Source organism: Lepisosteus oculatus, chromosome 11 (genome assembly GCF_040954835.1).
Source record: "Lepisosteus oculatus isolate fLepOcu1 chromosome 11, fLepOcu1.hap2, whole genome shotgun sequence".
Lineage (NCBI taxonomy): Eukaryota > Metazoa > Chordata > Actinopteri > Semionotiformes > Lepisosteidae > Lepisosteus > Lepisosteus oculatus.
Genome location: NC_090706.1, coordinates 35,718,866 through 35,746,783, shown reverse-complemented (window position 1 = coordinate 35,746,783; position 27,918 = coordinate 35,718,866). Strand labels below are relative to the sequence as shown.

Below are 27,918 nucleotides of genomic sequence, written 5' to 3'. Positions count from 1 at the left end.
GTTGATCAATTTAGTGAGCTTTTCTTATAGGGTGCTGGAATTTGTATTTCAAATGAAATCTTTGAACTCCCTATTCGAGCAGCTCTCCTGCTTCAGTGGTGATAACAAAAAAAAATTAAGATGTCAAGATATAAAAAATGTACAGGTGACCGATAAAACGTCTCAGATCTGGTATTGGAGGTCTCCAGGACCAGGCTTGGCCATCCATGTATCAGGACAGTGGAAACACATGGATTCAGGCTGGACTTTAGAAGGAAATATATCCAGTAGTTTATTTGTGTTCATGGCTTAGAGCTCTCTGGAAGGTGAGACTTGTAGTTATAAATTGCTTTCTTTTGTCAAGGATTAATAGCTCAAAGAGGAAATGATTATGTCAGCCTGGGTTGATTCACCTCTGTATACTTCTACAGAAAATGCATACTGGGTTATGTACAGTAACATATGGCAGTTTTGTCTATACAATTGAAATGAGGCCTTTTCAACTAGATTCCTGCTCCATTAGCTCATTGAAAGCATTTCAATCCCACCATCACCACTACCAAAATAACTCAAAACATTCACAACTGAAAAAATACAAGATTTGAAAAAAACATATATAGGAAAAGAAAACAAAAGTATTTTTACTATCAGTAAAAATATTTTTGACTCTGAGAAAAATGTGGTAGCTTTTATATTTTAACCATTTTAGGTACTGTCTTTAAAATTATCATAAGATATCACATTTTCTCAAACACATCATTATCAGCATGAATCAAATTATTAGGCTATGTTTCACAGTCATAAGATGTGTTGGTATCTTTTTAATGGAGATTAAATAATTTAAAATCAAAGCCCTTTAATTTATCTTCTTGTATATTTTAAGTATGTTGCATATTTTTAATAAAAATAGGGATGCTGGAAAAACAATCATCATCTCCACATACGCATTTTCTTTTCATTTCTCAAGTAGTAATTTCAAAGATCAATCCCCAGCACCACCTAAAGTATTCATAAAAGGAGCAGCATCTTTCATCAAAAATAACATTTTTAATTTTCAGGAGCAGGAGTAAGTCTGGCAGAAAACCAGCCACTTTGTCATAGTCCTCCTACAGTCAGGCTTTCAGCACAGAGGAAGCCCTGCACTGTGGAGTAAAGTGTTAGATCTGGTGCTGTGATTTTTCATAAGTGATTGCCCCTTTATTTTCTGATAAATTGTTGAGCTATGCCCAGTTCGAAACAAGCTCGTGTAAGTAAATTATTCACTTCTGCAAACATCAATCAAAAATTGGCACCTTCCTAATATTGGTACACCAACTAAAAAAACAGCTTTCCAGGTTGCTAGGTCTTACATACTGTATTTAACTACTAGTATGACACATTTTTGAAGCACTGCTGAGTCATGGTAGAAATTTCATGTCTACAACTAATGTGCTCTGAAACTTGTTTCTGATGTTCGATGTTTGATGTTGATGTGGTAATTCAATACCCAAGGGGATCCATCTTCATATTTGCTGGGACTGTAAACATGAGAAGAGAAAAGTCCAGGTGTTTCATGTAATTTGACAAAGGCATTGCAAACAGATGCCGCATGAGAAAGACTTTATTGTTCCACTGATGCTTCCAAATTCATTAGGACTTTCAATGAGCAATCAGACTAGGCTTTGAAGTTAAGAACTAACTGTTAAAGCAAAAAGTGAATAAATGCTAAACAGGCCTCGGTTCTTTTGGATCAGTTTTTGCAGTATTTAATCTCTTCAGTAATGTGCGTCCTTCCCTTGCTATTCTTACTGTCTTGCAGTCTTTGCTCTGGAACCTTAATGACCTGGAGTGTCTGACTGTCTTGACATTAATTATTTGTTACAGATTCTTTATATAGCCATTTCGCACAAAGTTCTTCTAGGCTCTTCTACAGCAACAACAGCAGAGACAATATGAGACACATATCTGAACTTAACCTAACCTTCTCCTGAGCAGGCTCCTTGCATAGTTCATATACATTTTTATCTTTAACTGACTGCACCCACATATACTGTAATGCTTTATCAACTGAAAAGATATGAAAGCTGGAGCCCATACTCTACCACATATAGTACCGCTGTGGCACCACTTTAAATGATGGCACATGATGTTTGTCATAGAGGAGCCAAATGGGAAAGAACACACAGGCGTCTTTTAAAATAGCTCACAAAATATTGCCTCACAAGGTTTAGCAGCACCAGCAACAAATGAATAATTTAGTATTTCAATAACAATGAAATAAATTTGTTTCTAGTGAAGTGTTCTTATGGACAATCCCATTACCCAGCAGAAATAGATCCACATTCTGCTGCCAGACCTACTCATTATCAGAGTATTTTGGCATAAAGGTGCTGTTTAAAGAAAAAAAATGGATAGAAAATACTCTTCTTGATTTTACTATACATTGAATGTTTTTCAAAGAACTACAATTATATTGCAATTATATGTGTTCCTTAATACATCACTTAAAATATAAACTGGAATGCTTGCAAAAACATAGTGGTTAATTTTTGCTAACAGACCTGTGTAATCTCTGATTAAGAGAATGTACACAGCACAAATTTAAAGCTTCATGTTAGCTAGTTTACATTAAATGAATGGAAATATCTTGTGTTTTTACTGTCATTGGGGAATTGCAGATGGAATGACAGCTGATGTTTATTATTTGACATATATTGAAAATCTTGTGATTTTTTAAGTTTCTAATTTACTGTACATGGTGTAGTTTCAGTGAAGGTTAAGTTCAATAATTTTCAAGTACTGGGTTCCAAAGATACATCAGAATGCACAGATTCTCTGAAAATAAATTTTAAAATAGTTAACAGAGTTTGGAATTGGTACGTGCAGTTTTCCTATTCTGCTTGTACTGTATCTGAAGTTTTTGGAATTTTCTACAGTGTGGCTACCAAAAAGTACTCCCCCCCACAGTACCTCAAATTTTCTGCCTTTGGTGTTTATGATACAGTACATGAAATGGTTTGTTATTCTTTGCTATTGTACAAGGTATGTTTAAATTGAACTCTTTTTTCCTGTGCCTACCTTAGAGAGAGTTTACCCAAAGTACCCAAAGTTTGTCTTTCTGTCAATTTTCTGTACAGACTCAAGTCCTTAATGTTGATGAAACCCACTCAGGGCTGATAGAGGCACATATCTAGCGAATGTATAGACCTGCCAATTGCCTGTAGGCTTTGGTGCTATTTTTAGTAGCTTTCTCTGCAAAAGCTTGAAGTAGTAGAGCGTGGATATATATATATAGAGAGAGAGAGGGAGAAAGGGAGAGAGAGAGAGGAAGAGAGAGAAAGGGAGGCAGAACAGCACTGAAGGAACACGAGAATTCAGGGCATTAAGAACGTCAACAGAATCGTTCCATTAAGGTTTGTAAATCTGACATTCTTTTTTTTTTTTTGGCAGAGTATTGCTATATGATCCTTTTTATTTAGCGATGAGTGGTTTTAGAACACATTGCTTAAAGGCCCAGCCCCTGATGGAGATCTTAGCTACAGCTGTGGAAACCCAGGCGGTAGGGGAGGAAGATTGTCAAGCTGGAAAAGGCGTGAGCTCTTAGTTTCAGCACCATGTCGTAAGGACAGCGCCAGCGCGCCTGAGCCTCGGCGTGGTCATGGCTCCTGCACTGTTTTATTGCTGTGTGAGGAAGCGTACAGTATGTGTGTACGCAGGTGTGGATTACTATTTGTACGACGCGTCCGCCCCTCTGTATATTGTTGTTGTCGTTATCATTGCAGTCTTAAGATCCATGTTTTGGACCGTCACTATATTTAAGGAAACGGCTCAACAAAAGTGAAAACATGGATGTCGCCTCGCTTTTAAAAAAGAAATAATAAATAAGGCGTTGCATTGCAATTGTACGATTGTCAGATAATAGTAAAACGTTTTACGAATAACCCTTCATATCCTCTTTCGCGTTTCATTTTATGTTGACTTCATATAAGAACCTACAGTATTTACATGAATTTGTCTTCCTTATTTATTATTCTTTATCGTGCCGGCCATCCATGCTTGCATTTTGTTCCGAAACAATGTGTTCATTATTCTAGCTCGTTTCGTTTCTCGTACTATTGCAACAACCTGAAAGTGATACCTAGTTAGCGCAGTGTCAGCGAGTGGGAGTATTTCTTTAACGTATTATTTTACAGATTAACTGAAAATAGTGTGAATCACAGAATGAAATTTCTATTATTGAGATGACAATAATTAAGTAACAAAATAGTAATATTCTAGGGTCAAATTTGTTCTACTTCTAGGTTGTCCAATTAACCAAAGTAGTCTGGAACATACTGAAACTATTACACAGGTTCGCTAAGGGATGTGGTTGGGTGTTCAATGGTAAATTATTAAACCCATCTATTTAGAAGAAATTAGTCCATGGACTGGAGCTGTGCATGTTATATTTATATATATGTAACATTTTGTTTATTACTATTTCAGTCAATTCTACTGAATGTGTTGTTCTTTCAGATAAAAAAGCAACATATTCCTTCAGAATTCAGAACAGTGAACCACAGATAATGAGGGAACTTTGGTATAAGCAAACAATATTAATTGGCACCATATTTACGAAGATCCACAGTTAAACTTGGGTTATTCTCTGTCAGCAAAGAAAATGCTGTTAAAATGAAAACAACATACATGCTCTGTAAACTGGAGGTGCGCAAATTGATATTGAATTTCTGAGAACAGATTTCATCCTGCATACTCCTTTTACACATCAAGTACAATACATTCCCAACTAATGACTGAAACCTTTCCTTTGAATTTCCAAAGTCAGAATAAATATGTTTATATCTCTGTAATGGGAAGAAAAATATTGACATTCATTGTTCTTATCTAGCGGTCTTCTTTGTGGCATTTTAAATTACAGCTGGATGAGCTCTGTTAGGGCATGCACATCTCTTATTATCTCTGGCTGTACGCCATTGCTTGCATGGGCATGATAAAAATGCAGATGTATAACTTTTTATTAGTGCAGAAACTATTTTCATGATCTTGCTGGAGATTTCTTATTGTTGCTCAATGGTGGTCAGCCAAATCCTGATGGGTAAAACAGAAAGTAAATATGTGGTTGTAACAGCAAAGGACTTAGGTTTGTGTCTATCATTATTATTATTATGGCTCTTTCTACATGACACTTCATGAATATAATACAGTAAGGAGTCAACCAAAAGAAGAGACAATCCTCCAAGGAAAAAAGAAATGTATGTCAAATGGAGTTTTGGGACTGCCATTTTTTGCCAGCATTCTATGTTGATTTTAAAGGCTTCCATTGGTGTTGTGTTCTGTAAGCACAGAACAGAGGTTCTGCTACAAGGATCATCCCAAGGCGAATTCAGGGGATGAATTATTTATTGGTTGCTCAGGAATAACCTCAATCAGAATTTTGCATTACTTTTGTAAGATAAAAATGCACACCTACTCCAAGTACACATGAAGGCAGATAATTACCTGCAAATTGGCAGTGTGGGAAATAACAGGTGGCTTACTTATGTAAGGTACACATATAGCCTGCAAGGTACTTTTACTGTAATGCTTGACAGCACAATGTCTCATTCTACAGATCTGGTTAGGCACTATTCTATGCATTGTGGTTGTTTTCCTGGAGCTCAACTGAGTGTGATGTGGGTGAAGAGAGATCTGATGTTGTTAGTGTGAGTGTTCTGTATTTCTTCTTCTTTATGCATAATCCTGTAGGCATCTCAGCTAATATATGATGCTTAGATTGTGGGAAACATCTTGCTAGTGCATAATTATTTTGAGTTGAAGGTTTAAGGCTTCAAATGTTGAAGAACAGTCTGGATCAAGAAGAGTCTGGGTTAAGAAATGCCTGCTAGCAGTTTAGAATTTCCAAGGAATAGATTTAGGTAATGTTATTTCCATGTGTTTTTCATATACTAATCACTCTTAGTATCATTTGTAACAATTACAATTCTTCATATTTCACTTAAATCACGCCTTAAACCAAGATTGATTTAATAGTTAGGTTAGGTAGCTATTGAAAAAATACATGAGTACATTGATGATTAGATTAAAAACTTTCATTGTTTTAAAGGGATTTCAAAATTGTTCAGATTGTTTCTGAATAGTTTTGAAAAAGTCATATTACAGTATATGCCATGGGATTTTTGACTGGATTTTTGATAAAGCTATGTCCTTTGTCCATTGCTTATTTTGATAGATATAACCTTATAGATATATCCTTAGAGATAACATTACTTTAACAATAAGCTATGCTTATTATGATTGATGTCTGTAATATAACAGGAGCTTCATTCTGTATCTTGGTATAGTGTTTGACATAGCTATTATTCCTCTCAACACATAAATGTAAAGTTCTTTGTGTCTGTCACCTGGAGCTGTAATCAAAATCAAATCTTTTCTTTATTCTTTTGCAATGAATTAGTTGGGAGGGATTCCTTAATTCTTTGTGGTACATTTCCCTCAACTAATATCACTTTTAAGAATTTTCAGTTCACAGACAAAGGGCACTAAGAAAGAGAAGAGAAAGGAAATCTTATTTCAAGGCAAAATAATACAATGACCATAAAGGGCTAAATATCTGCATTCCACAAAATCCTAATTGTAATTTGCATATTCCTTTCTAAGGAAATGTTTTGAAAATATATGGGAATGTTTTTATTTTTTTCAAATACTTTTTCAAGTGCTTATAGTCTCAATAATGGCCAAAACCTAAATGCCATGCTCTCCACCATACAGATGAAATGCCTGTCTGCCGCTTCTTTTAGTGTTATTTGTAAAATGTGTAACTGAGCCAATGAAAATCAGCAATAACTGCTAAAAGATTTAATTTAACCAGGGTAGGTGCAGTTGGCAAGGCAGTCTGTATTCATTGCTTTTCCCTTGAACATGCTTATACTGTATATCATAGCATTTTTGTTGCACACCTATGGTTTCCAATGAGTAATCTGGAGAAATTTTGGACAAATATTAAGCTAGGAATCCACATGGCCAAATATGCTAGGAGGATATCTAGATTTGGTTACCATGAAGCCAGATGTACTGTGTTGTTAAAGTAGCTGTTTGTAATTGGATAGACCCTTAATCCTGCAGAAATGGGATGCAGATAATGTTCTTAAAATGCCAGGCTGACTGTAAGCATGTTAACTGTGGGCTTATCTGCTCTCCACAGACTGGGATGTGCTTGTACTGCTGTTTGGCTTCTCCTCACACACACACAATGTGCGGTTGAACACTATATCTGAGGAGCTTGTTTATGCCAGTGACAAAGGTTAATTAGTCCTCACAGGAAAGCGTCCTTCCTATGGTGACCTGAGCAGCCTTCAGCGCTGTTTCCTGGGCTTTGTGTTGACAGGCTTCCACATAGACAATCTGTGGGAACGGACCCCATGCGAATCTGCTTGCCGGTGCTGCATAGAAGCTGCCTTCCTTGAATCTCAGCTGGGCAAACCCACACCAAAGAGTAAAGTGCATACCTCACTGCAAGAGGAACATGCTGGCCGTTCAGGGTTTGATGCATTGCTGTCAGTTACCATTGACAGACACCAGCAGTGGGTAGCAGAGCCAGGAAGCCATACTAACTCATATACTGCCATTGTAATGTGATGTCTATGCTGATTAAACTCTGATCTAGTAATGAACAGTTGCAGGTCATTTTTAGGAATTAACAATGTTAGGAATGTTAGGAAACTCTCTCATACTTTCAAATGCATTTTGTAGCTTGTCTCATTCATTCCCTTCCTGTTTTTTTCCTGTTTTGATGTCCATTTCACGATTTTCTAATATTATTGAATGTTTTTCTCCTCAACGTCACCTTTTATTATTTCGATTGTTATTATCTCACATTTCGTTTTTTGTTTGTTATTTCCGGTTTAGACATTCTGTGAATAGTATTTTCGATCAGGAGGCTCTAATCAATGACAAATATATAAAATAGGATGTATAATGTAGCATTCCTTAAGAAATAGAACAGAATTCTTACGGTTGGTAAGCTGATGCGCAATGAATACAAACACAGAAATAGCTGTTAAGTGAAATTTGTTCTTTAATGCGCCTCTCACCTTTACAAATTGACATTTTCAAGAAAATCTTGATTTTTACTTTTCCATAAGCCCAGATATATAATATACAAAGTTCATTTGGCTCCACATCAATTATTTTTTTTCCAATGCAGTGACACACCACCCTTCACTCTTCAGTAGAAGGATCATAATTGGGCATAAAAGTGAACAATTGTGTACAGTTTCCTAGGACAGATATACTGTACCAGCTTCTGCAATGAAAAAATAAACACATTTTGAAAAATGGATATGTGCTGTATCTCTTCAATGTACTCAGAATTGATTTCTTCTGGTAAACAGATGGTTTCTTATAAGGTAGTTCCACAGAAGTCATCTTTAAGAATATACTGTATTTAAGAAGTGACAACATCCTCTGTACCCCCCCCCCCTCCAATCCTCTGTTTATAAACAAAATCTGCTCCCTTGCATTCTTCTATCAATAAAGATACATTTGTTTTTTCCCTTAAAAGCATTACACCCGCCTGTGTCACTGCTAGCAATGCTTAAATTTCACACTACAGAATTTAGAATCAAGCCTGAAATAATCATGAATATTTGTTCTTAAAATGGGAAAAGGTGTTTGAACTAACTTTGACATCCCTAAAGCAAGATCTTACCCAAATGTACCTCATCACATGAAAAAGAGATATTATTCAAGTATAATTTTAGTGTCACTGTCTTAAGAGATCTGTGAGTAGAAGGGTGTTGTTGTGCTCATTTTTTTCCATCCTCACATTTGAAAAATCACCAGGATTAACTCTTTTTTATCCTGTACAATTCACACAATTTTCTCATCACTGCTAGAAGTCTAGAGATGCTAAGAACAACTGAAAACTGGGACAAAATGCCAAGCACAAAAAGACACACATGCTAGCTCATTGGTGTTCAGTAAATTGGATCTACATATCAAACAGGACTTGATGCAGCTGATTTTTAAGAAAAATAACACTTACAGTAGACTGTACTACAATCATGAATTTTGTGCGTTTTGAACATGCTAATTTTAATATGGGAGGGTCCTGTGTTGTTTTTTGTTCCTTATTTTTTTGCTCAAAAATAAATTGTTTCCGTATCTAACAAGACTCTCGGCTGAAACCAGTCAAGAGAAGATAATGTTTTGCCAGGATTGCACTGCAGTGTCTCCAGAAGACATTAAAGTCAAGCTGCTTATGCAAATTTTGGCATAGGAAAAACAAGAATGTCCTTATATGAAATAATTGAAAAACGTCCCAATATGCTTAAATCTTATATATATATATACTGTATGTTCCATAACTTTATGAGGTTGTCCAAAATTTGAATGATTAACAATTGGCATGCACAGGTATGTTTTAAGTATGGAACATTGACTGAATTATAATCATACTGTAACTACATACAGTATAATGTGAAGCAAACAATATTATCCCTTTATATTTTGATTTTACCAACACGGAATAATAATTAGAAGCAACATTTTATTTATGATCGTATTATAGCACTGGTGTTTAACTAATTTGACATCAAATGAGAGAAAAAAAATCAACTAAGATTAGATTTTTTTTCTTAACTCAAGTGACAAGTAGAATTAAACAGCTTGAATTATTTAAGGAATTTTTTTAACCAGAAGCAGCTATATTTTGGTACATTTCCAATACTTTCTTTACTTTCAAAGCAAGTGAAAGAAAAATCAATGTGAAGCAAATGCAATTGCTATATCTAATTGACTGGGGATATCTTCGGAATGCATATCTTTCATGATACTTTTTAAAATAAAAGGCTGGACTTTTGCCGAAAAATGAATTGAAGAACCTGAGATGCACCCAGAAAAGATCAGATGGAGCAGAGGTTAACGAAAAGGTGGGGTGAATTGAAGACAGTAGTGCCTCGTAGCTACTATAGCCAGCAAGATAGATACACCCTGTAATACCACTCCTGGAGTACAGTGAGAAATAACTGTTGAATTCTTGTTTCCATCCTGCCACTCTGGATCTTGGAGAAAGTGTTCTGGTCTTTCATAATGGAGTGCTAACTCGTTGCTCGCACACTGCCATTCTTCTGTGCTGTTGCCTGGACTTGCCTGCTGTTCCAACCCAGCATTTTTCATAATGAGATGTTGTCTTGGTAACAACTCCCTAGACCTGTTGCTGTAATGCCTCTAAATTAGTCTCTGCCAGCTGGGAAGGATGCAAAGTCTGTAAATGGGCAAGGTGTTTGAAGCTCAGTTGGTAGCACGTCCTGTGAATTTGTAAATCAGGTCCATCCCGGTACCTCCCCACCCTCACCACTTGGTTCTAGTTAGTGATTCCAGCTTCTATGGTGATGAATTTCCTTTCAGGGCAGTAGTACAAGTTGGGTGACCTGAAAGTCTTTTGAAGCATCGGAAACCTGCATGTTTAATATCATCATGTCCCTGTTTCCAGTTTGAGTTAAATGGACCTATGAATGAATTAAATGGATATGAAGTTTCAAAATCAGTTTGTCCAAATCTGTTTTTTGCCTTTTGTTCTTCTAGTGTCCTGTACATTATCTTTTGTTTTTTTTATCTTACGTGAAACACACCCCTGTGAAAATTAAAATGTGAACCGTTTGTATTTTAAAATGAACGAGTCAGGGAAAAGCTTTAGTACAATCTAATCCAACCAGATTACTTAGCCCTAATGATGCTTAAAAAAATATTTTTCTACTTAGGGGGAAGGAATGATATACATATTTTGGTGTTTGATCCAGACTCTAAAACAGGGGCTTCTACACCTATCTATAGTTGGTTTGTTGGCTTCATTAGACCTTATCAACTTCTTTCAGTTCGTCAGGTGCTAGTGCTTTAGAGATACCTGGAAAACTGCAGACACTTGAACCACTATCCTAGAATAATGGAGAGCAAAGATTATAGACATGGACATTTTTAAGGCTAAGTCTAGCTCTGGTGTATGTCTAGATATAGAAAGCAACAAAGCACATTAATGAACATAGCACAAATAAACATATATTTTTATATTTGCATCTAGGGTGTCTCGAGTCCACTTAGTCATACAACTCATCAGCAATTAATGCTAGATAATTCATGCACAAATTTGGGATATTTTTGTGCAAGATTTTCTTTTTTTAGAAAAAATACAGATCTCGGGTCCTACTGATATCCTGTTTTTCGTCATAAAAAGTGAATTGCCCACAGATTGTTCACGATTATGGACTGCAATAATTTCCCTATTGCAAGCTGGGATCTGTACCAGGCAAGGAAGTGTCCCACTGTTAAAGCTTGCTTGCAGCCTAATTCAGTACATTGCAAGTGTATAATTTCCATATGAGACATCACAGTCTTTACTCAGCAGTCCTGAGTATGACAGGTGTCATGGGCATACTGTCTGGGTGTTGCTGTCCCTCTCAAATGCCCAAGGGGTGCCACTGACTCATTTTCATATATTATGCTTGGAAAAACACTAAATAATATGAATACCAAGAGCTGATACTGATTTCAAAGGACTGTGAAGTTGTTTTATCTGTTTTTTGTTTGTTTTTTAAACAGCTCATGATAATGGTTGATGCTCATTTTCCCCCATATTATCTCCTGCCTTATTATTTGCATTTGAATACCATTGAGACACGAACATTCATATTTTCAAACAGATGACTATAAAATCTGTAGACATTTAAAGGAATCTTCTTGGTAATAATTCAGGGTGTAGGCTACTGTGTTCTTAATGTGATGATTCTATATCTAATTCAGGTCAATATTGAAAATGTATTTTGCATGCTAATTTTTTAAGCCATGCATGAAAATTATATTATATCAATTATATTTTGGCTAATCAGGAACAAATAATATACTTAAATAAATAATTACACTTGGAATCTACTGTATATATCATTCATTATAGACTATTACATTTTTCATAATTAGAAAAAAAGGATATTGCAGAATACTCAATGCTCTGACAGTGTGAAGACTGACAGCTCTGTTGAACAGGGCTTTTATGATCCATAAAGCTGCCTGAAGCTGTAGTGACAACTAGGGAGCTTGTTGAAGGAGACACTTTTAACTAAATGTGAAAGTCATACAGTATTATAAACTTGAATATAGAAACATAGCATAGAATCCACAAATACTCCATATATAAAGTATTGTATGCAATTTAACCAAATGATACGTCCTACAGTAACTTTGTTAAGAAGCTTTGCTTTGATGTGTGGATAATTTATTTTCAATATGTTTTTGCTTATTCGATCTTCTTAATTAAATACTGCAACTGGTATTATAACTAAAAACAATGCAGTAAAATATTACACAGTTGTAGATTCATATAACTACAAATACAAAATAAAGGGGATGTTTCTATTCAAAAACATTTGAATGAGCCAAATAAGACACATTCAAAAGGCTTTTAAAATGGTGTTTCAGTCCAGGACACCAATATGTTGCCTTTTTGTGTTCCTAACACAGGTTCTGAAGGAATACTGTGTCTGCTGGCTTTTGATCCATCTGAGTTCTAAATCTCCAGTGCAAATTGATGACTTACAGTAATTGATCTGTTTGCTCATCTAGACTTTTAGTTAACTTGTTTCTTTGGTCATTCCCAAGTATTAACAATACCTCACTGCAAGGGTACTGTTTCTGACCACATGAGCTTAGATCAAACAGGCTTTCTTCATATTTGTTGCCTTTATATTTAACTAAACAGCCCTTACTATTTGACAGATTGATTTTGGCCGAAAGCAAATTTTAAAATATATCCCAAACAGAAAACTGAAATCAATATAGTTTCTCCAGAAGTAGGATCAGGATCCACTGTTTAGACCATTAAGATTTATACTTATAATAGACATCACAAAGTTAATTTCACTAAGCAAATCCAGGACTATGTCTAATGAGTAACTTGAAACACATATATACTGTATAGTATGCCTGATACTCAAGATAAACATTTAGAGTTGTTTGAGATTTGTATGGTCAAAGTTCACTAGACAAAAAATAAATAGCTAATGTAATTAACTCTAGTCACCATGAATCTAAACAAGAGGGGTGTGGTTTATGCCACATCAGTTCTAATATTAATCCAAGAAAAAGTAGAGAGTCATAATATCATAAAATGGAGCTCAATTTTTCAGTTTCTGGGAAGCATTCATTGGATTTTCCAGCACTTAATGTCATTTACTAAATAGCTACTGAATGATGTTCTTGTACTGAAGACAAAATGTAATTAGTTCATATCCATGTTGACCTTTACTCTTTCTGTTATTTTCACTAAAGATTTTGTTTGTTCCCTTCAGACCAATTAGTTCAATTTAAATATTTCAGGAACATATTCAGGAGCATATCGACAAATATAAAGTACTATATTTTCACTGATATACCTTACGGAGTATATACCAACATAAACTACAATTAAAAACCATGAGGTGAATGGAATGCAGTTCATTAGTATGTTTAGCCATCCATCCATTTTCTCACCACTTTATCCAATAGAGGCTTATGAGGGAGCAGGACCTCTCCTAGCAGGCACATTAGTATGTTATTAAGTTATATTTATATAGATTAGGTTTATGTTCAATTAAGAGTATTGTATAAAGAGGAACATGTCTGTGTTTATTTTAAAAAACCTTCTACTTCAAATCATTGTGTATGTTGGTGTAAATAAAGATGCCCATATACAAATAAACATGGACTAAAATGTCCCTAGAATAAATTTAAATACATGCAAAAATAAGTTCAAAATCTATGATTTTTAGCTTAAAAATATTGCAATACATTTTCTAAAACCATTCATTTCACATCATTAATATGTTCCCTTCTACTATAATAACTTGTATCCAAAGGAAAATCACAGTTGCACATAAATGCAGTACAAAGGGAGAATATTCCCCTCTGTGACCGTGAAAGCATTTTTTGTGACATTATCAGCAAGAGGTTCTCATGTAATGGTAATAGGTTTCTCTGATTATCCTTGGCCTGCCATTGGTAAGGCTTTAAATGTGTTCAGCTCACTTCGATAGAGGAATAAGGCTCCTTTGTGAGGTATTCTTATTTCAGGAAGGGCTACCTCTACCAAGTGCCTTTGGAGTCCAATTCTATTGATTATGAAAAATGATTAAAACACCCTCCCCACTGTGCTTTGAATTAGCTAAAAATAACTTCAGAGAACACCATGGAATTGGGGAGTTTAAGGACTCATGGCTAATTACTTTTTATCAGTTGATGGTACATGGGCACTCATCCGTGTCTTTGAAATGAAAGGTCACATGATCTGGACGATTCTGGCAATAATACTACCAATCTCTCGTCAACAAGATCGTTCTATAAGATTTTGAACTAATTTCACACGTTGATTCCCAGGACATCCTAGAAAAAGAGAACATCCTCATACTGTTCACTCTGCATTGCTTGAGTAGAGCAGAGTCACTAGTACATATTTGTGCTTGTATCGTAATTTTGGCACTATATTGTTTATAAAGAATATACAGAGGGTGCTAGATGCTACAGGGGGTTGACATCTCAGTTTATTCAAGTTTGTATGTAAATCCACCTTCAATGCTCCTATACTGGAGAACTAATATGCATGTACGAGTATATGATAATATCGCAGTATGTGTATCACGGTGTACTATAAGAGAGGTCAAACGGATTTCTGTGTTAGCAGGTGGTTCAGGCCTTTAGGAAATGTAATAGGACGTTTTTCCGCAGCTCTGATGATTCAAGCTTGATCCCCACTGCAGTTGTGAAAAGTACATTTTGTATGATTCCAGAGGATTTGTTTTCAAGTCTTGAAGTCCAAGAGAAGACATGAGACTTTTGTTAAAACAAAAGGGTAGTTTCACAACTTAAAGGGCTCCATCTTCATCGAAATCATTACCCAACACTAGGCTGTGTTAATGCTCGTTTATTTTTTATAAAAATGTGTAAAGATGCATTTGTGTACTAGAGCATTTCACTTCTTATACAGAGTTTAGCTATGGAACTTGGAAGAAATAATGTAATTAATAATCATAAAATAATTAATTAGTAATAATTTATGTATGTCCATACATTGAATGTGTAGCAACAATGGAGACCTCATCAAATGAGAAATTACAACGATTTTGCTCAGTCATTCTTGTTTATGGTTACTTTTACTCTCAAAGTTCCAAATCAGGCTACTTGTTGACCTTTTTGTTGTATTTCAAGTATTAAATCTATAAATCAATGCATCAAGTTTTGAAGACGGTATATACAGTACAGTATATGGCCTTGTGGCTTACATATTTTATCATACCACTATGACCTCATTCAGGCACTAAAGCTATCCTTTTATTACATTCTGGTAGTAAAGCAAAAATGCAGTGTTACTCAAATAGTTCAGGTGGGTAGCTGCGTCAGCATGCGTAGGCTGCAAAGGAACAAGTAATAGGTTTATTCCATGCTGAAAACAAAAGAAAGAAAACACAACGTTTCGGCCGTGGAGCCTTCTTCAGGTGTGAGTTCACCTGAAACGTTGTGTTTTCTTTCTTCTTTTTTTCAGCATGGAATAAGCCTATTGTGTGTTACTCAAAAGACCACTTGCTTCTTTTCTTCCTTTTACAGCCATTACAGTCTACTCCTTGCAATTGACCAGCATTCTAATCCTCCTACATTGCATTTTCTCTATTGAGCAGTGCTCCATTTGGTAATCTAATTATCTATTAAGGGGCTGTGTTTGCTGTCTGAGTAACTCTGTAAACTAGGCAGTGCTGTATTGAGCACTGTCTAATTAGCTTTTCTCCCTCTCCTCTCTCTCACTTTCTCTCTCCTGTCTCATCCTTTGCTTTTCTGTTCTACCTTTAACCTCAGACCTATACCTAACTCTACCTCTCCCCTTTCTTTTCCTTCTAAAAGAAATATTAGTTTTAAGTTCAAATCTACATTTTTCATGCTATAACACTGAATAGTGAACTCCCAAAATTTAAAAAAATACATTGGGCATGTTTCATGCAAATTGCTTAAACGAGTCAGAGTGAGAAAACATCAAATCCTGTAAATACAGATTATTGTGAAAATTTCATTACACACAGTTCCTGAAATAGATAAGGAAAATATGCAAGCACACATTTCAAGTTTTGCAAGTTTATCAAGTCTCTTGTCACTGTCTAACAATTTTGTAATTGTGTGAAACAATCTTCTGAGCACGCAAATATAAAGTAATCTAGTCAAGCTCTCTTTTAAATACCCAGAAGAGTTATATTGTAATAAACAAAATAAATATGATTCCAATTAATTGTTTTTGGCAGATAAGTGGAATTTAGATAACTGTATAAGCAAGACTCCTGGGTGCCTGTACTATTACTATGTATAGTATCTACCATGCTAAGATTCCCACTGGTACATTTCAAAGCAGTGATTTTCAGATTTATTCTTACATGACAGATTTACCAGTAATTATCTATATTGCTAAATGCCAAGGTAATGACAATTGTAGATTGCGATTTTTTGGCTTTCTATTCTGGCAGAATCATGTGATTATAAAAATGCGTTTGTTTCTGAAACTTCAAACAATACAAGGTTAAAACTGGTACAAGTGGTAAATTTCAGCCCTCAGGTTTTTGTCAACAGTTTTTTTTTATTGTAGCCGAATTCAAGCTTGGCCACAAACTGGGATAAGAGTACAATCCTACTGTGACCTTGAGGGGGAAGACAGTTATATTTAAATGATGAAATAGAAAACGCTGCAATGAAAGCCATGGAATAAATTCAACTAGTCACAATTAGTGCTGAGGCCTTGGGCATGCAGGTCAGACAGGTCTTCTAGAAGATGAGTTCATAATGATTGCCAAGCTTTATGTCAGGCAGTTTTCTTGAGGGGGTGAGAAAACCAATTGCCTGTGAAAATGGCAGTGTTAGTGCATTAGTTTATTAAAATTATTCTGTGTAAGATCACTGCCACCAAGCAAAGAAATACGTGCCTCCAGGTTACTTTTACTGAAGTTGTGCTGGTTCTTAGAATGCTTAAAATAAAGGGGGGTTAAGATACCTGTCTTCCTTATTGTTTCTGCACATTATGCTTGGTTAGTGTTCAAGACTGAATCTGAGGAGGTTGAAATGTAAATAGAATATGTGCTTAGTGAAAATACAGTATTGTTGTTTTTTACCACGAGTTGTTTTTGGAAAAGTTCCAGTCATTTTATTTTTAAAATTATGTGTTGCATTGGCGGGATATTCAATATTGTACTATGCCAATCTTCCTGTTCACCGAAGAATCATTTGTTTTATCTATTCAAGCTTACAACATTGGGAAAATATTAGAATAAGTAAAGTAAGAAAAGAATCTGCTGATGCAGCTTTACAAATTTCAGACGTGATCCTTCTTTTTCTAAATTACCAGGGGATATCCAAATTGATGCACCGTAAAGGTCCATGGGTCTGTTGGTTTTCTCACTGCAATAATTATACAGCATGATAATCCGAATTCCAAGCATCGAAGCTTTCTATTCGGGCTTTATGTTAGCTCTTTCAAAAACAATGCCTCCCATAGTTATAGTTATCTGCTTTGTTTCTCTTTATGTTTATGTATTTAAAAATCATGTGGTCTCCATGAACTGCTGTGTCTGAGGACAGTGAAGACAATAATATCTGAAATCTCAATTTACTGGATAAAACAGCACAGACATTACTCCTCAATTACTCATCCGGGAGCAGTAGAGTCTAAAGTGTACAAGAATGCTAAAGAACTAAGTCTGTGATCCTTAAAAATGGACCACTGATACACATGGCATTTGCTGTATGTGTAAGAGTTTGAGAACAGCTAAGACTGCAATCATTCATTAATTACACAACAAATTGCTTTGAACTGAATTTCTCTTTGATTAAAACAGGAAAGCAGAAATATTTACAACCTAAAAAAAGGGCTGAATGTATTCCCTGATGGAAAATCAATGTATTTTTTTGCCTGTTTATATGATTGCTTTATTCTAAAATACAGATGATGGCAGATGGCTTTTACAATAACCACCCACATGGATGACAAATAGAAAACAATGCATAGTGAAAAAACTGATATATATATACTGTATATTAAATAAATCTCAATTATTACCCCCAGATATTTCCAATTCTGTGTACAGAGCTAGAATTGAGACTGTTCAGAAATAATTTCTACTTCACTAGTGTTTGGAGTTCACTTTGGATTATAAATATATTGTTATACAGTAGATATGCTTTTTTGAGATTCCCAGCACACATTATCCTATAATTGCAAAATAAATGTACAAATGAAGATGTAAATGCAAGTAATAGGCATACAGATATATTTAACTAGTCATTTGAAAATAAATGCTGTAATTTCTCTTGAGAGCAACAGTCATTTACTAATCTGTGTTTCCTTAAATCGCTGTCTTTTTGTATAATCTGGGTTCTGTATTTTGCAGTCTTGCACATTGGAAGATCGATTTGAACTGGGTCTTTGTGACATAACTTCAGATCCAGGGCAGAATGATCAGCTTAAAGGCTCATGTGCAGGAAAAAAAAGTATTTTATATCTAGAGTTCCAGCATAAAGGATGGTGGGTAGATCCAGCATTATCTGCAACTGCAGAAATAGAAAGATTGTCTTAAAACACAGGTCTTTAAGAATGTTATGGATATCCTTAACTTCTATAGGGTGTAACCCTTGATTTTTTACAATATTATAGTAATATCTATCCACCCCTTTTGTAAATTTATTTATTGTGCAGGGTCACAAGGGATACCAAAGCCCTAGCAACAGGCACAAGGTAGTATACACCCTGAATGGGACACCAGTCCATCGCAGGGCACAGTAATATCTAGTGTAGTGTCTAATAATTTTTGTTAATCCAGATGTTCTCTGTGTTTTTTAGGACAGAAATTACTGGGTTGATCTTATTACAGTTGCGTTTGTACTGACACAATTTAATTTAAATGACACAATTGTTTAGACTGTTCATGTCAGGTGATATGATGATATCATTAACATAATCTGTAATGAGAATGTCTTCAGATTTTGAAGGTGTCATCTGAAAACTGGAGGCACTTTACACAAAGGATGAAACAAGCTACCCAGCTATGTTGAAGTCAGTACACTGGCTCTTTCAAGAAACAGCTGGATGAGATTCTTGGATCAATACACATTGACAAGTAACAAACAAGCTGGATGTGTTGAAAGGGCTTATATTTTGTGTTACCTAGCATACGTTTTATGATCGTAAATTATACCAATGAATAAATGCACAGTACTTTAGGGCAGGTCCTACCATCCTTGAATTATTTCACTAAATATTAAATGTAATGCTTTAATAAGAAAAGACAAAGAACAATTCCCAGCAAATGTCACAAAATCCCAGCTGGACAAAACTACCAGATTCAGCATAATCAGTTACAGTGCAAGTTGTGTTGAACTATCGTGGACCTGCATATAAATCGAGAATCCTTTCTTTCACATTTTTGTCCCTACAGCAAGAAAAGGGTCATGATATATTTATCACACATAAGCCACATAAATAAAGTATGTCAAAGATAAAGGAATGAGAGCTGTTGAAGGAAGTGGAATTCTATATTAGTGGCAAGATTTTATTAATTTATTTCCATATTTTATAAAGAGATGCATTTTTTTTTCTTGTGTGGGAAGAGCAATGCGCTGCAAGCTTTTGACTGTTTCTACTGTATCTAGAAACTTCATTCATCAGCCAGTCGTCCAAAGGAGAGAGGATCTGATATGAAATGTTAAACTCCAGGCCTCCTTCAGTGACTTGGCTGGAAACACTGGCACTTTTCTTAACAAACCATTGGTGTACCCTGACATAGAGTATAAGAGCTGGGTGCATGTGTTGTTTCTTGAATGTGGGTGGATGCTGATTGGCACATCTTGCCACCCTGTCTTCAGACTCTACGTACCTGATAGCAAATGATGGACACTAACTATAGAATCTGGATTTTCAGCTATTGATTTCTTGCCTTACACCCTGTGTCATTAACTCATTAAGAAAAATGGCAGGTCACAGAGGTTGTTATGGACATGGAGAGAGCCCACACACATTACACTAAAGAGGATATTTTGCATCACAAAAGTATTGTAAATGTTATTATTCTTGGTTCTTTCAACACATTTTAACAACATACAGTACATCTAAACAGGAGGATGACAGGGAGGAAAATAATTAAAAATATACTTTAATAATTCAGGCTTTTTTTTTGCCGATGTGTTCTGAACTTTAAAATAGGACCACAAAACATCAACAAAATATACATAGTAGTAAACATGGTATATATACTACTTGTTATAATAGTGCCATAAATTAAGTTTTAAAACAAGACATTAAAGGCATTTAAAAAACAATTTTGGCATCAAACATGAGCATGTTAAAAGAAAAAAATGTTTATTTGATATACAATATGTGCATTTCAGTCATCTCAGGGCAACCTTAAAAAGTGCCAACAGTAAATCATCGACCTCATACTGTAGCAGCAGTTCGTATTCAGTGCTGCTGGTGGATTTTGCTGGGCTCAGGATTCTACACGATTTTGTAAAAGTGCCCCTATCTGTCTTTCACTCATTGCTGCAAGGGGGATGAAGGATGAAGTTGACAGAACTGCTTACTTAGTTCACTTGTCAGATTATGTTTTTGAAGATGGACTCCTTTCAGCCCGTATTTTCATTTTGCTTTGCAGAACACTTGTTTAAAGCGAGCGGATCAACCTGCAGCTGAAAAAAGCTTCACAGGTCAGCGATGTGGTATTATGTAGAGCAGCAGTTCTACCTGGCATCATATATATCACCTAATCTGACTAGAATCAGGAGAGTGGGTGTCCCTAATGAGAGTAGAATGATACTAATGATGATTCACATAGAATAACATCACACAGTAAGACAAGGTGGCTAGGAATGTTTATTGAGGATATACAGTAGACTTACCCCACTTGGTTGAGTACCAACCACCAGGCCCTAAGAATTTAGGACACCAATACACACAGAGAGGTTGAGCAAGGGGTTGTTGCAAAGGAGGAGGCAGGTTGGATAAGGGATGCAGAAAGATGAAGGCAATAAAGAGAGGGAGGCTTGCTGTGGTACTTCTAGTTCTCTAGGAAGTGATGGCAAGATGTCAGCATAGGAATACCTTGATTACTGTGATAACTCCTGAACTTTCATTAAAAACTTAATTTTTCACTTCTTTTGACCACAAATGTAAGGTATATTTCTGTTTCTCTTTCTTGAAACACGTTGGACACACACAGAACCTTTTTTTCCCAAAAATGGTTTAAATTTAAAATGATCGTCCATGGGTAAGAGGTGGTCTGCAGTTATTTCAATGACTTATAGACGCTACCCTTAATCGACACTTCAATTAATAGTCCTACATTGTTTCTGTTGCAGAGCATAGAAATAAACCTGAAAATAAGAGGTCTTTTCCAGGAATCCCACAGAAGAACAAAGAATAAATTCCCTTGTGTTGTGGATAAATACCTGTATGGGTCAAATAATTTGCAGTGAAAGGGAAATCCCTCTGCCCTAGCAGCTAATTTAATTTTCAGAAATAGTTTACACTGACACAACCCCATGCTAATGAGACCTTCAAAGCATAAGGTGGTGTGCCACAATTGGTATATACTTTGTAAAACCCTTAAAGAGTCCATAAAAACAATATTTTAGTTTCATACCATATTTTACAGGCAAGTAACCTTGGAAGTGTAGAAGCACTGAGGATAATAATTTTGTGGGCATTTTTTTTTTAAATTGGGAATCAATTAAATAAAATTGAACAAGCTGAACAATAATACAGTAAATATATACTATATGTATAGTATTGTCGTATAGTCCGATATACAGTAATTCAAAGAGAACACTAAATCACTAATTTAATACCTCAATATATTCTCTTTAGCAATAGGGATAGAATGTGAATTTTTCAACCACATTCATTAAAGCCATTTATTTAAAAATACTGTGGCACTTGCAAATACCCAGCTGCACTGAAATTCATGCAACAAGTCATGGCCCAAATATATTATTAAATATTTTCAAGTCTTTTAGAATAGCCCTACATGTCTCACTGAAGAGCCCATGATCTCAGCCTACAAACCACCTAGGAAAAAAATTAATGTGGAACATTTCTTTATATACTTTATGTATATCTACATTTTTTTCAGGGAATTTGGAGTTGCAGCTATTTTAGAGAGAGTAACTGTTTCACTTTTTCCTTACTGAGGGAATTGCTCTGGGAGAAGCACATAACACGTGCAGTGCACCAGGAGTCAAGGTCACTGAAGGACATTAACACCAGGGTGTGATCGGCAGGCAGCAATCATACTTGGGTTCAGCCGGCTCACTTCATTGACTCAGACAGCACTGTCTGATTAAAAAAATACAGAAATGCTTCTCACGGTAGCAACCTGACGATAGTAGAATTAGAAATACACTTTGTGCATGTAAAAGCATTACCTCCTGTTTATTCCTTTTAATCATTTTGGCTTGTATGGTTCCCCCCTTGATCTGTGCCCCTTCCTTTCATTTTTCTTGCATACATTGTTCTCTGACACATAGACCGTCCAAGCAAATGGACAATATGTCTCAGACCTGCCTGAAAGATAATTCAATAGGAAAGCTGATGACTGGAAAAGCTCAAAGAAATGAAGAAAAAGAAAATAAATTCCTTCAAATCGAAATGTACTTTATTTGCACACTCCCTCCCTCCTTTTTTTTCCTGTGGGAAGTACTTAACATTGACACTTTAAGGTCAAGAAGTAAGGAACACATACTTTCTTCTATTCTTATTATCTAATGAGAACATGAGGATAATGCAGAGGTCCAGGACATACCAGCAGGTTAAATTTCTCAAGGTAATCAATCATCTCTTTCAGATCCTTCTTTGCTGAAAAGTGACACTATACCACTTCAGTAAGCAAAATACATATACAGTATAAAGAGAATGACAATAGCCAATGGGGCACTCAACACAACGGTACAGACAGAAAGCAATAGCACTGCAGAGCACCTGTGCACATCTACTCGGAGGACACATGCTTTGATTTCCAGGAAGCCCACAGCTGCAATGTCTTTTTTTCCATTTGGATTGTTGCTTTTTCTTGCTTTGTGTACGCTGCAGGTGAATAGTGTGGAATCCTATTGAAATTGTTTACACATCTCAGTACAGTATTCTGTAAGTCAAGGCTTAAAACACAGTTTCCTTAACAAACAGATTAGTAAAAGGCAATGTATCAGAAGAGTTCTAAGTGTTCATTAATGATGGAAAAAGATCTGAGAAAAGCTCAATTTGCAATCAGCAATCAATATGTGGGATTAGTTAAGTCACTTGAGAAACACTTTAAGCCTTGCTTCAATCAAGTTTAGACAAGCAACAAAATCACACATTCACCAAAATGCTTAGATTCATAAATGATGCAATATCTTCATAAAATCAGTATTTTGTCCTTGCATTTATACTATTTTAAAATCTTTCTTCATCAACTTGGTTTTCTCTTCCTTTCACAATTTGAAATGGTTAACTGTGTTCCTTTTGAAGTGGATCCTAGCTTTTCAAACTTCTTTTTCAACTCATTAACAAAATGGATGGTGCCCATGAGTCTTGTTTTATGATATAAAAAGTGTTGCCTTTTTACTGGTAGACTCCTGACATGCATACTAATAGGAGAAAATGTGGAGGCAGATTTGTATCTTGCTTACAAATCCTCTAGCAATCCAATTCATCTATTCCCATACCTCTGTTAGCCATAGGGGCACTTATTTGGCTTGCATACCAAATCCTTTGCGGAATACAAAAAGTAAAAAAGCACTGTATGTAATGCTAGAGGCTTCTATCTACACTCTCAAGTGCAAGAGACATACAGTAGAACTACTTCAACTTTCTCTTGTGCTCATGGACTTGCATAACTCATCTTAATGCACTAAGAGCAGTACTGTACTGTAGCTTCTATTTTTATGAAACCTATAGACATGTGAGACAATCACTTCATCTTTTATAGTCCAGAATTGTTCTGCTCTGATTCATGATCAGAGTACTGTATTATTATCCTAAATTCATGAGGGACAACAACATCCAAGAAATGGATGATTTGTGAATGTGATTATTTGGTAGGATAGGTTTGGCTTAATCCACTTGGTTAATGGGAAGCCTTCTGGCCGTAAAATGAGGAAGCTCAAACCCCATTCAGAGAGAGGAGTTAACCAAAGAGGAGCTGCAAGGTGGGGATGGGGTGGAGGAAGGATGCTCGAGACGAATTTGTGTTTGTGTTCGATATATATAGCTAATTTCTGTAATTATTGTGATTACGAACAGCTGTGTGAGATTAACTTGTCACTGTTATCCCTCCCGAACATCAGTTAATATCTTCCATTTAGTGGTTTTGAACCCTTGTCCTGGAGGCATTTCCGACCCTTCTGATGATTCTTAAACAGCTGGTTGATTTCAATTTTCATGTTTTTAAATTTGCTTTTAGACATGATAAGGTAAAATGAGATTTGACCCTTTTAACATGGTCACATATAAAGTATTATATGTGACCACAGTATTATATGTTACTCAAACATTAAACCTTATTTTGTTTGTTACAAACTACAAACAAAGCAGTCTAGAGTTTTGCAGTAATGAATTCGGACATGGTTTGTAAGTAGCTTAAACAACATTTATTTTCCTGTGTGTTAGGTTTTCAAACCACCCCTGTATAACATATCACAGCTTATGGAAATTATTCCTTTGTTATCCAGGTATATGACTGTGTTCAAATCAGTCAAATCCTCTTTGAACTTAAATATATTTGTTTTTTTTAGTACTTTTTTTAGTTGAGTACAGTTTCTGCACCAAAAATACTTAGATGATAATGTATTTTCAAGGATTTATTTATCTGTGTGATTTCCATTAAGCCTTTCTCTTCATGATTCTGAAAACCACTAAGACTGTTGTTAGTGCTTTTTTCAGTCTTAATGCCTGTTTCTTTCATTTAGAATTAATTTGACTTGTACTGCTGCAGAAACTACTTTCTTAATGTCTTTGCCAATTTGTGTTGTGTGCGGGTGTGTGTAGGTTAGAAGAGGGTCATGTCTGTCTGTGGTTTAAATAGTCCAGATTAATACAAGGAACCGAACTGCAGGGCAATTAAAATTTAGTTTGGTTACACAATAATGCCACTGTAAATGTTGTTTTCAATGTCATTAACCCTAGAATTTACAATGCAATTAAAATGCAGATGTGGAGGTGTAAATTATAGTACAAAAGCAATAAAACAAACTACCGTTTGTTACCATAGTATCTGTTTCTGCACCAACACTCATGATGTTTTCTCATCTAGATTTCAGAATTTCTGTGCTTTTCTTACCGGAGCTCAGATAACTATCTTACAATTCCAATATATTGAACTATACAGAACAAATGATAAAAAACATGCTACATCCATTGAAATAATTGCATGTTTTATACAGATACATACTGTACTATTGTACTATTTGTTTTAATGATCCTATACTTTTAAAATGTTTTAGAAGTTAACATCCATTTAACAATATGAGTTTGCTTGTAATTATGTAAACTAAAAATTAAACAGCATTTGTAAAGATTGTGCTAGCATAGGGATCATCTCTGGGTTATGCCTGTATACTAAATAATCTTGCACTATTGTTCAATAAAAAACAACATTAAGTCAACAAGTATTGACTTAGTTCAAGTAGGTAGCTCTGCCAGCATGTATAGGCTGCACAGGAATATGTAAAGGTTTGTTCTATGCTTGAAAGGAAAAGGAAAGATACACAACATTTCAGCTGTGGTTCCTCCTTCAGGTGTTGATGCTTATGACTTTTTATCTGCTGGATGGGCCAGGTTATTTATGAGAGAGAGAAAATAAATTCCACTACAAAAGCTTATTAGGCAGGATTCTAATTCCAACTCTAATACTGGCAACAGTTAATATCTCACCACATATACTAAACCTCATTGGAACTCTAGCTGTTGTTCATAATTCTAAAGTGGTTTATATTTACATGATGGGAAGTACTTAGAGTTGATTTTGTTTTCATGTGTGAATAATTGTTGAAAACAAATATCAAGGAATGGGTCCCTCTCTCTGATCCTCACATGGTGACTGCTTATCTGATATAAGAGGTACTGTATTCAGACTTGAATATGCAGGTGAGTTCTGTCAGGGCAAAGGTTGAGAACTTAATGTAGAAGCATTCAGTTTAACAGATGACTGGTGCTAAAGTTTCTGTTCTACTAATGTCCTTGATAAACTTCATTCTTAAAGATAACGTTTGTAGAGGTGATTATTACGCTTTGCTAGCTATCAACAATTTGCTACTTGTTTTTAGCACAGAGATCAACTTACTTGCCCAACACAGAAAACATCCGATGTCAATATAATCGAATAAGAAATCAAATGATTTGTTTTTCTTTATCCACCTTTTTGAATACAATGCCTTTAGACATCACATACTGTATGTGTAGAACTTTTGTGGTATGACGCAGAGTGAACATTCAATTTTCAAACTAAAGCCATTATTCTGAGGAGGGAAGCTGGTTTCATCAGGTGTGATAATCATCTGACCTTTTTCTTAGAAATGTGGTTTCAATATGCAGTACCTGGTTAAAAAAAATACACATACACATCTACAGACACACAACACAAACATATTCTACATAAGATCTTTAAATAAGGTGTATGTTGTAGAATTAGTCAATTAAAAGACACATTGTCATCAACAGAAAACCAAACCCTAAACTTCTATTATCTTATAACATCTTTAGAAAATCAAAAAAATCTTATAATGTCAGATCAAAAAATCATCATAAAACTAATTCAATAGTCCATTAAAATGATGTGAGCCTGTCCACAACATACTGTAGTATGATTGAAGATACATTGGTGATATAGTGTTTTAATAGCACAGTCATCATTTCTGATTTCCCAGTATCATAATGCTTAATTTATTAAGTGCCTGAGCTGGAACAAGGACTAGCATGAAAAGATCCCTAGTGTTATTATACTAACAGCAAGATATGATTAATATTCGAAAGCAGATCTGGTAAAGTAAACACAATCCAATGAAGTGCCTAATTAAAGTCGAATACGGTGAACAAGAGAGATCTGATATTTTCCATACAATCTTGGAGAGACAGAGCAACCAGAGAGAATTGGCATATTTCCAGATAAGATAAGATATTATAATGTTACTACTTTATATGTGGTGACCCTGTATCATACCAATTACAAACACCTTTGTGCTTTGTAGTACGTGCAGTAGGTAAGGAGGATGAATTGCTGATAAATACAGGATTGGCCTATGCAAAGGTGAGCACTGAAGGTTAAAAATATGACCCCAGCTCTGTGGCATTATTGATCTAGCTGAACGTAAATTTGATGTGCCTTTTCTAAATGGAAGGAGAGAGAGGAGGGGGAGGGTTTGAGCACGAGAGAGAAAGAGAGAGAGCGCGCTTGTGGCTGAGGATAATGATTGGGTGAGCTTGCTTTTAGGAAGCGATTATCATCCTAAACAGAAGAACTTGACTGCTTTCTGTTGAGGAAGCATACCTTTTTAAAACACAAAGCTGTAAGAAGGATTGACTGAAAAGGACTCTGTTAAAGGTTAGTACGGGACGAAAGGAGGACTTCATGACTACCTTCCTCTCGTCAAAAAGCAATCTGTTGGGTTTTTTTTTTTTAACGTTTTTGTTAAGGATTTGCATTAGCCTTTGCAACTTACGCGTAGCTTCTACTCCGTTTCAATACCACCTATAGTCACACGTGATTCCTATTTGTAATGACTTAAAAACGTGCATGTGTACGTACAGTAATCACTATAAGCAGCGAATGTTTATAAAAGCGTTCTTAAATATCTTAGAGAAAACACGTAGAGTGTGCGCAAATTCGGTACTGGAACTAATTTAAATACAGTACCATACAGTACAGTTTACATCACAGAAGCTGAATT

The 27,918-nt window shown here is 35.4% G+C and overlaps 1 protein-coding gene across 2 annotated transcripts in view; it reads left to right on the top strand.

The window, feature by feature from the left end:
- The first annotated feature begins 3,283 nt into the window (after positions 1 to 3,283).
- Positions 3,284 to 27,918, top strand: part of cplx2b (complexin 2b) — a 68,666-nt gene continuing 44,031 nt past the window's right edge. Inside the window, exon 1 of one of the 2 annotated variants that reach the window (XM_015349991.2) lies at positions 3,284 to 3,371. The gene's annotated coding sequence lies outside the window, so the exon portion shown is untranslated. Of the gene's footprint in view, positions 3,372 to 27,445; positions 27,573 to 27,918 lie in introns of those variants that run through there. The other variant, XM_015349990.2, reaches the window with a different exon arrangement.